The sequence below is a fragment of the Schistocerca nitens genome, chromosome 10 (genome assembly GCF_023898315.1).
Source record: "Schistocerca nitens isolate TAMUIC-IGC-003100 chromosome 10, iqSchNite1.1, whole genome shotgun sequence".
NCBI lineage: Eukaryota > Metazoa > Arthropoda > Insecta > Orthoptera > Acrididae > Schistocerca > Schistocerca nitens.
The window spans coordinates 17,032,846-17,043,454 of record NC_064623.1 but is presented as its reverse complement, the minus strand read 5'-3'; the positions used below and the strand labels follow the sequence as shown (position 1 = coordinate 17,043,454).

Below are 10,609 nucleotides of genomic sequence, written 5' to 3'. Positions count from 1 at the left end.
TCGAGCAGCCAAGGAGGCGTGTCGTGACCGTCAGGTCTTTCAGTGTGCTATCCCACTGCTTACCCTCACCTCGCTGTTGAGGTGTAAAGTCCTGTGTCGATGGGAACATGAGTGGCTAGAAGTGACCGACAACAAGCCCAGTGTGATCAAGCCCACGACTCGGCCGTGGCGTATTTTCTTCCAGTCACGTCGATGGGACGAGGTCATCCTTACTCGTCTTCGCATCGGCCACAGTCCTATGACGCACGGATTTTTACCCTGGCGAGAGGACCCTGCGATGTGTGGTGCTTGTGGCGTGGAGATCACGGTGCACCACGTTTTATTGGACTGCATTTTATTTGTTGACCAGCGGACTGCAGCGGATTTGCCGACGGATCTGCAGTCTGTTTTATGCAATGCTCAAAACGAATGTGGTTCGGGTTTTAAAGTTCTGTGATTTGTCCCACATTTTTAACAAGATTTTGGGGAGATATTTTTAATGTGTCAACTAGGTGGCTGGCTCACCCAAATTTTTTTGTAAGTGGTAGGCCAGTCTCTTTTCCCTGTGCTGGTCTTTTAGCTCTTTTGTGGTTTGTTTTCCCACCTTTTTCTCGATTGGCTATCTTGCCTCCTCATTGGTTTTAATGCATGTGAGAGTGCCTGTGCGATAGTCAATATGTGGTCGTTTCGTGTGCATGCGTGTACGACAGTTTTCGTTCTTATCCACATTCGTTTGTTTTCATTGATGTGAGGACGCTGATAACCTCACCGTTGGGCGCCCATAAGTTCCCAAACCACACACAGCTTCCAGCGGATTGTTGCAGGGTACAGCGTGAGTCGTCAGTCCAAATCACTCGCCTCCAGTCACCTGCTGTCTAATGGCCTCGCTCTTTACACCACCTCAAGCGCCACACAGCACTGACTAAAGACACGTGTTGGCTATGGAGAAATCCTCCACCATTGTGTCCCATTCTCTTCAAATCCCCAAACACAATCATGGCTCTAGCTGGACTGCCAGTGGCACTCTGGAACTCACAAGGCATTCCATCTGCTGATGTCATTCGGGTTCTTTTAACCATCCTCAGCAATGCTCGATTATCCCAGTGCATCAGTAAATCAAATCCTCCTGACATTGCTAAAAAAAACTAAGCTCCGCCTGAACAGGCCACAAAGGCCCAACGGTACCGACCGGCCGCCGTGTCATCCTCAGCCCAGAGGCGTCGCTGGATGCGGATGTGGAGGGGTGTGTGGTCAGCACACCATTCTCCTGGCCGTATGTCAGTGTAAGAGACCAGAGCCGTTACTTCTCACTCAAGTAGCGCCTCAGTTTGCCTCACAAGGGCTGAGTGCACCCCGCTTGCCAACAGCACTCAGCAGACCAGATGGTCACCCATCCAAGTGCTAGCCCAGCCCAACGGCGCTTAGCTTCGGTGATTTGACGGGAACCGGTGTTGCCACTGTGGCAAGGCCGTTGGCGCTCCTGACCTTGCTTTAGCTGTGGTTATTCCTCCACGTTTCCGCTTCACAAACGTATCACCAACTGTCAACAAATGCGGTTTCAGAAAGGTTGAAATGTTTGATGGTTTTGATCTCTGCTGACATCGATTGCCCAGTCGACATTCAAAGTCACCAAATTCTGCTGACCAACCCACTCTGCTGTTCCTGCATCTCTACTGACATCGCCGGCCGGGGTGGCCGAGCGGTTCTAGGCGCTACACTCTGGAACCGCGCGACCGCTACGGTCGAAGGTTCGAATCCTGCCTCGGGTATGGGTGTGTGTGATGTCCTTAGGTTAGTTAGGTTTAAGTAGTTCTAGGGGACTGATGACCTTGCGTGCTAATAATAGTCAGGGCCAACCGGTTACGAGACTTCGTAACCGGTCACACAGCTAGTAAAATTATTGCATTTATTCATTAATATTAGTCTTTTCTTTTTAATTAAGCCCCCATGCAACATTAACGTACGCGGGGAGTGCTCTGTCAAACATTAAAGCAAATGCTCCCACTATTTATCGGTTACGCTTCTACCTCTCTTCATTTCTCAATCAGCCACGCCGGTTTCTTTTCGTCTATCTTTAAGTATAGTGTTTTATCATTTCCCCTCCCTGACAGCGATCACAGTTCAAATCTACCTGTCTGTTATTTTGTGTTTAGTGTCGTACCTTACACGAACAAAAGTAAACTGCGGGCTTTTATGCACCATAGTAAATTCTGAATATGGTATTCTGTATCAGATCTAACTAACAACATACTTACCGCAATATACAGGGTGTTTCTACATACATACCTTACCTTACGGTGCATGGCGACGTGTACCCAGTATTTCTAACAGCCATTTTCTTTCCTGTTCCAATCGCAAGGCTGTCCATAAGGCTCCAAACGATACTAGTTTCTCTTATCTTCGACGTCCTTTCTCGAAGTGTACGTGGCAGAAGTAGAATCGTTCTCCAGTCAGCTTGAAATGCTGACTCTCTAAATTTTCTACATCTACATTAATATTCCGCAAGCCACCCAACGGTGTGTGGCGGAGGGCACTTTACGTGCCACTGCCATTACCTCCCTTTTCTGTTCCAGTCGCGTATGGTTCGCGGGAAGAACGACATCCGTGAAAAGCCGCATGGAACTTCCGCACTATCTACTAGGTCATTTATATATATTGTGAAAAGTAATGGTCCCATAACACTCCCCTGTGGCACGCCAGAGGTTACTTTAACGTCTGTAGACGTCTCTCCATTGAGAACAACATGCTGTGTTCTGTTTGCTAAAAACTCTTCAATCCAGCCACACAGCTGGTCTGATATTCCGTAGGCCCTTACTTTGTTTATCAGGCGACAATGCGGAACTGTATCGAACGCCTTCCGGAAGTCAAGGAAAATAGCATCTACCTCAAGGAAAATAGCATCAACAGTGTTTCTCAAAATAACGTCGTCTTCGCCCAGGGATTACCAAATAACAAATCTAGCAGCACGTGTATGAACTGTTTCGTGGTCTCCCTTTAATCCGACCGGTTGGGAACCCCAAACATTTGAACACTACTCAGGAATGGATCGCACTAGTGTTCTATTCACCGCCTTCTTTATAGAACAACTATACTTTCCCAAAATTCTGGCAACAAAAGAAGCCTTCCCTACAACTGACCTTATGTATCCATTCCATTTCATATCGCTTTGCAACATTATGCTCAGATATTTAATGGAGGTGACTGTGTCAAACAGCACACTACCGATGCTGTATTCAAACATCACAGGATTCTTTTTCCTACTCATCTCCTTTAAATTATTTTTTTCTACATTTGGGGATAGCTGCAATTCATCACATCAACTAGAAATTCTTTCTAATTCATCTTGTATAATCCTACAGTCACTCAACTTCTGCATCTTCCCGTTCACCACAGCGTCATCAGCAAACAGCCACAGATCGCTGTTCCCGTGTCCATCAGATCATTGCGTATGTCACACTTCCCTGAGACACTCCTGATGATCCCTTGTCTCTGATGAACACTCGCCATCGAGGACAACATAAAGGGTTCTATTACTTAAGAAGTCTTCGAGCCACTCAAATATTTGGAAACCTCTAACAGTCTGCAATGGGGCACCATGTTAAATGATTTTTCGAACATCTAGATATATGGAATCTGCCTGTTGCTCTTCATCCACAGTTCGCAATATATCACGTGAGGCAAGGGCAAGCTGATTTTCGCACGAACGATGATTTCTAAACCAGTGCTGATTTGTAGATATGAGCTTGTCGATCTCGAGAAAATTTACTATATCTGAACTGAGAATATGTTTAAGAATTCTGCAGCGAAACGATGTTGGGATGTAGGTCTGAAATTTAAATGAGTTGTTTTTCTCTGCAGTTTGCAAAATAAAAAGCGAAAAAATATTTATGTAGTATAAAAAGTAAAAAAAACTACTCCATCTGCGGTAATTAAGTTAGAGAGATCCTCTTCAGTTTTATTAATATTGCTATAGGACTGCTGGTTGGCTGCATGCTGGTTCTTTATATATTTTTAGTTTATATTGAACCTGTGTGACCATCTCCCCGCATTACCTTAGAGAATTGTTCCCGATTTTGCGTCCTGGCTGCTAATATACCAGGCCCATAAGAAACGGCGTCTATATTGTGACCCTTATTTGATTAACTTCATAAACAAATTAATTATTTTTGAAATATACGCAACGGAAACTGGTGCGAGTTTCTCTAAGATAACACGTTCTGGGATGGTTGAACTCAAAGCCGTCCTATAGCAGCTGGTAGCCTATCTAAATTCACATTGCAGATTATTTCTGTCTTTCATTAACTTTAGAAAATCGGACTGAATAAGATACATCCTACCCATTTCATGTGTCAGGTGACTGGGGGACTATTTCTTAACTGAAATGCTGACTCTCATTTAATAGATTTATTTTCTACTTTGATGAAAACTTTAGAAGCCGACACATTACAATTTTTCTTTAGTTACAAAACTTCAGCGTTACCTCTGATGGGTAGGACAATGATAAAACGAAAACGCTACACGAATAATTTCATATATGACACATAACTTCATAATAACACAAAAAATATATGACACATAATTTCATAATAACACAAAAAATACATAAGTGGGCCACACCGTCTTCAGCGGGAAAATCGTCATTCATTCTTTAAGACTCACTTATCGTCATGCATGAATTACACCACTAGAAATTTAAGGTAGGCCACTGCTGAAGATAGATAACCTCTATCAGAGAAAAGATTTTGGGCAAAAATGATGTACTATTGGCGCCAAAATGAAGTGCAAACTGAACTCACAAAGAAAGTACCAAAAATAATTAAATTTCGCGACAGAAATTTCTCGATCTACCATCCGATACGCAATCTGCACTCATTGAGCTAAAAGTGAAGCTTATAACTCGGGAAATAGCTACATGAACTGATGGTTCCTGTTGCATGCTCACTACCACAAAGCTAAATTTCACAAACACATTTCAGAGAAAACTATTGCAAATAAATTAAAACCATGACGTGTACCGATGAAGGTATGTTGAATGCGTGCCCTGTCGTGAAGTTTTAGCCGTATTACCTCATTTCTATCTCACCAAATCTGCGAGCTGCTGTGCTCCCGCGTCCGGTCCATCTCATGGCTGGGCCCACAGTGCCCTCCACGCGCCAACATCCGACCAACGTTCCTATTCAAACGCGGTGGTGGGGAGACGCACCTCACCCCCGCACCAACTTTGTAACCTACCCTCGTGCCTGTTTTCATCTTTGCTTGCTGCTCTGGCCTACCTGCCGTTATTCTTGTAATGTTGGCAATGACGCCGGCCGCTGGTGGCCGAGCGGTTCTGGCGCTACAGTCTGGAACCGCGCGACCGCTACGGTCGCAGGTTCGAATCCTGCCTCGGGCATGGATGTGTGTGTTGTCCTTAGGTTAGGTAGGTTTAAGTAGTTCTAAGTTCTAGGGGACTTATGACCTCAGCAGTTGAGTCCCATAGTGCTCAGAGCCATTTGAACCATTTTTTTGGCAATGACTGCTGTTCCCTTAAACTGTTCCCTTTGGTCCATGCTCCCGCTACACTTGACTTCCATTCATACCCATGCACACTCATACAGGATGGAACAAGGAGTATACATATAAACGGCGTGTGACCTCTTTGTGAAATGATGAAAAGAAATAAACAAATGCGTCAAATATTCATTTCACCCAGGGAAGTATTGAAGCTGCTGGCAATCAAAGAAAAACTTATATCTCGATATAGAAAACATAATTACTTCCTATTGTAACCTGAGGCAAAACGAAAGTAACGCCTCAGTATTTATTCAAACTATTCACACCACCACCAGTTTCGAGATTTTATAATCCCTTCTTCAGGTGTGTGACGGTAGTTGTTGGGGTTCCTATCGTACGGCGGCGGTCCATTGGTACACGGTTTCCGTCAACACGCAATGAGTAGAGCTCTTGCACTGATTGACCCAACCGCATGTTGTTATCGAAAACAATAATTGCACACACTTGAAGATGGGATTTTAAAATCTCGAAATCGGTTGTTTTGAGGGAGGAGACCAGACAGTGAGGTCATCGGTCTAAAGTCCTGAAATCGGTCGTGTTTTGAATAAATATTAGTACAACTGCAGCGGATCTCTCTAAATTAATTATCATGCTTCTTAACTGCAGATGTCCTACGTACCCACTCTTGTCCTTCTGTGGTGTTACGAGCATTGTTAATTTAGTCATTTTCCAGCAAATAAAACAATGAACTATAATTTTTTAAACAAAATATTGTTTTTTTACTATCATCTAGCCTATTTATTGAAACCAACTGTCTACAGAACAGCTTAAATCAATTTTATATCAATTGTAATTGGGGAGCTAGACGCGTTCAAAAGTTATAGGGGTAAAAGCAACATGGTGTACATAATTGTTTGTGTCCAGGTGGGCCTTCTAGTGGTCGAATGTTCACTTAAGTGAGGTGTTCAAACACGTCCCCATTTTCCTGAACGCACAACTTATTGCGCTTTCTAAACAACCTTCAGACGATATATAAAGATTGAACACCTCACTCAGATGAACATACTACCCCAGGAACCAGATGTATTTAATGTTTTTTCATATTTACATGTCTAGTTACGTAGGACCAAATTGAGAAATAAATCTCCATGGTCATGGAATGTGTCAGTACATGAAATTACAACAAAAAAGTAACAACAGCTAAAAATATGCTTATGAATCCTAAAAAGACGACAAGCTAAAAGTTTATATAAACACAATCAACAATGTAACACAGGAATTAGCTTATTTTTTCAAGTAACTCCCCAACAGAATATAAGGAGTGACCCATGAGGAAACTCTTCAATCTAGATCTGATAACTCTTGGATTACTGCTAAGATTTTTGAATTCTTGTGCTAGCTTCTTGAAAACTGATGCAGCAGTATACTGCACGCCCATCTGCACAAGAGTCAAGGGGTGCGATCCAAATGCAGATTGGATTTCTACCTACTACTAACTGAGTGAAAGCTGGTAATTTGCTAATCTTGATATTTTTAACAAGAAATGACATTAAAGAATATATGTATATATTAAGAGGCCAATGTCAGAATACCCAGACTAATGAATAGAGGTCGGCAAGAGGTTTGCAAACTTACACCACTCATTTATTACCCGAACCATCCATTTCTGCGCAAAAAAATACTTTTTCAGAATGGGAAGAGTTAACCCAAATATAATGTGATACGTCACAAGCGAATGAAAATAAGTAAAGTAGACTTATTTTCGCGTCGGACTATAACTTACTTTGGATACGGTTCTAATAGTAAAACTGGTAGCATAAGTCTTTGAACAAGATCCTGAACACGGGCTTTCCATGACAGTTTACTACCTATTTGAATACCTAGAAATTTGAACTGTTCAGTCTCACCAATCATATGCCCATTCTGTGGAATTAGAAGGTACAGTTTTGCCGAATTGTGTGTTACAATCTGTATGTAAAAGTTGGGTTTTGCTGTGATTTAGCGTTAGTTCACTCTGTACAGGCCATGTAGAAGACGGTGTCAGTGTTCCACACAACATCCTTTAGTGCCAAGGTATTGGGCATCAGGGAAAAGAACCATTTTAGAATGCTCTGTAATACTACAAGGCATACCATTCATTAAAAAAAAGGAACTGGAGGGGCCCATTCAACTGTGCCCCACTCGGACACCACATCGTAGACATTTCCAATACTCTGGAGAACGGCACTGTGCTGTCTGTTCTTAAAGTAAGAGGTGAACCAGTCGTGAGCTGCTCCCCGTCCTCTATAATGGTGCTACTTCGGGAACAACGTTTTGCGATCAAAACAACCAAACACCTTAGTCAAATCAAAAAAAGATGCCTAGTGTTCGAACATTTTTCTTTAATCGCTCACCGAAAAAAAGGAATATAGCATTTTCATTTGTTAAATCACTTGTAAAGCCAACCTATACATTTGACAGCAAATTACACTAAAGTGCCAAAGAAACTGGTTTATGCATGTATATTCAAATACAGAGATACACAAAAGGGCAGAATACGGCGGTGCGGTCAGCAACGCCTTTATAAGACAACAAGTGCCTGCCACAAATGTTAGACCGGTTACTGCTGCTACTATGGCAGGTTATCAAGATTTAACTGAGTTTGAACGAGGTATTATACTCGGCGCACGAGCGATGGGACATAGCGTCTCCAAGGTGGCACCGAAGTGGGTATTTTCCCATACAACCACTTGACAGGTGTACCATGAATATCAGGAATGCAGCAAAACATGAAATCTCTGACATAATCGTAGCTAGAAAAAGATCCCATAAGAACGTGACCAACGATGACTGAAGAGAGCGTTTCAACGTCACAGAAGAGCAACCCTCCCGCAAATTACTGCAGAATTCAATGCTGGACCATTAGCAAGTGTCAATGTGCGAACCATTAAACGAAACATCGTCGATACAGGCTTTTGGAGCCGAAGACCTACTCATGTACCCTTGATGACTACACAACACAAAGCTTTACACCTCGCCTGGACCAGTCAACAGCGACATTCGATTGTTGATGACTGGAAACATGTTGCCTGGTCGGATGGGTCTCGTTTCAAATTTTATCAAACGGATGAACGTGTACGGGTATGGAGACAACGTCATGAATTGATGGGCCCTGCATGTCAGTAGGGGACTTTTCAAGCTGTTGGAGACTCTGTAATGGTGTGCGATGTGTGCAGTTGCAGTGATATGAGACCCCTGATTCGTCTAGATACGATTCTGACAGGTGACACATACGTAAGCGTCCTGTGTGATCACCTGAATCCATTCGTGTCCATTGTGCATCCAGACGGACTTGGGCAATTCCAGCAGGGCACTGCAACATCACAAACATCCAGAACTGCTACAGAGTGGCTCCAGGAACACACTCCTGAGTTGAAACACTTCCATTGGCCGCCAAACTCCCCAGGCATTCTTGAGCATATCTGGGGTGCCTAGCAATGTGCTGTTGAAGAGATCTCCACCCACTCATACTCCTACGGATTTTTGAACAGCCCTGCAGGATTCATGGTTGACAATTCCCTCCAGCACTACTTCGAACATTACTCGAGTCCACACCACATCGTGCTGCAGCACTTCTGCATGTACGATACCAGTTTTTTTGGCTCTTCAGTGTATATGAAAAGAAATGGTCAATTAGCCTTTCATACACAGTCTTTTCAGTAACTTCAGCAAACGCCAATGGTATACTAATAGGTTCAAAATGTTAAAATGTGTGTGATATCTTATGGGACTTAACTGCTAAGGTCATCAGTCCCTCAGCTTACACACTACTTAACCTACACTCCTGGAAATGGAAAAAAGAACACATTGACACCGGTGTGTCAGACCCACCATACTTGCTCCGGACACTGCGAGAGGGCTGTACAAGCAATGATCACACGCACGGCACAGCGGACACACCAGGAACCGCGGTGTTGGCCGTCGAATGGCGCTAGCTGCGCAGCATTTGTGCACCGCCGCCGTCAGTGTCAGCCAGTTTGCCGTGGCATACGGAGCTCCATCGCAGTCTTTAACACTGGTAGCATGCCGCGACAGCGTGGACGTGAACCGTATGTGCAGTTGACGGACTTTGAGCGAGGGCGTATAGTGGGCATGCGGGAGGCCGGGTGGACGTACCGCCGAATTGCTCAACACGTGGGGCGTGAGGTCTCCACAGTACATCGATGTTGTCGCCAGTGGTCGGCGGAAGGTGCACGTGCCCGTCGACCTGGGACCGGACCGCAGAGACGCACGGATGCACGCCAAGACCGTAGGATCCTACGCAGTGCCGTAGGGGACCGCACCGCCACTTCCCAGCAAATTAGGGACACTGTTGCTCCTGGGGTATCGGCGAGGACCATTCGCAACCGTCTCCATGAAGCTGGGCTACGGTCCCTCACACCGTTAGGCCGTCTTCCGCTCACGCCCCAACATCGGGCAGCCCGCCTCCAGTGGTGTCGCGACAGGCGTGAATGGAGGGACGAATGGAGACGTGTCGTCTTCAGCGATGAGAGTCGCTTCTGCCTTGGTGCCAATGATGGTCGTATGCGTGTTTGGCGCCGTGCAGGTGAGCGCCACAATCAGGACTGCATACGACCGAGGCACACAGGGCCAACACCCGGCATCATGGTGTGGGGAGCGATCTCCTACACTGGCCGTACACCACAGGTGATCGTCGAGGGGACACTGAATAGTGCACGGTACATCCAAACCGTCATCGAACCCATCGTTCTACCATTCCTAGACCGGCAAGGGAACTTGCTGTTCCAACAGGACAATGCACGTCCGCATGTATCCCGTGCCACCCAACGTGCTCTAGAAGGTGTAAGTCAACTACCCTGGCCAGCAAGATCTCCGGATCTGTCCCCCATTGAGCATGTTTGGGACTGGATGTAGCGTCGTCTCACGCGGTCTGCACGTCCAGCGCGAACGCTGGTCCAACTGAGGCGCCAGGTGGAAATGGCATGGCAAGCCGTTCCACAGGACTACATCCAGCATCTCTACGATCGTCTCCATGGGAGAATAGCAGCCTGCATTGCTGCGATAGGTGGATATACACTGTACTAGTGCCGACATTGTGCATGTTCTGTTGCCTGTGTCTGTGTGCCTGTGGTTCTGT

General features: G+C 45.0%; 1 pseudogene; it reads right to left on the bottom strand.

The window, feature by feature from the left end:
- Positions 1-1,337: 1,337 nt before the first annotated feature.
- LOC126210907 (5S ribosomal RNA) lies at positions 1,338-1,455 on the bottom strand (annotated as a pseudogene).
- Positions 1,456-10,609: the final 9,154 nt, after the last annotated feature.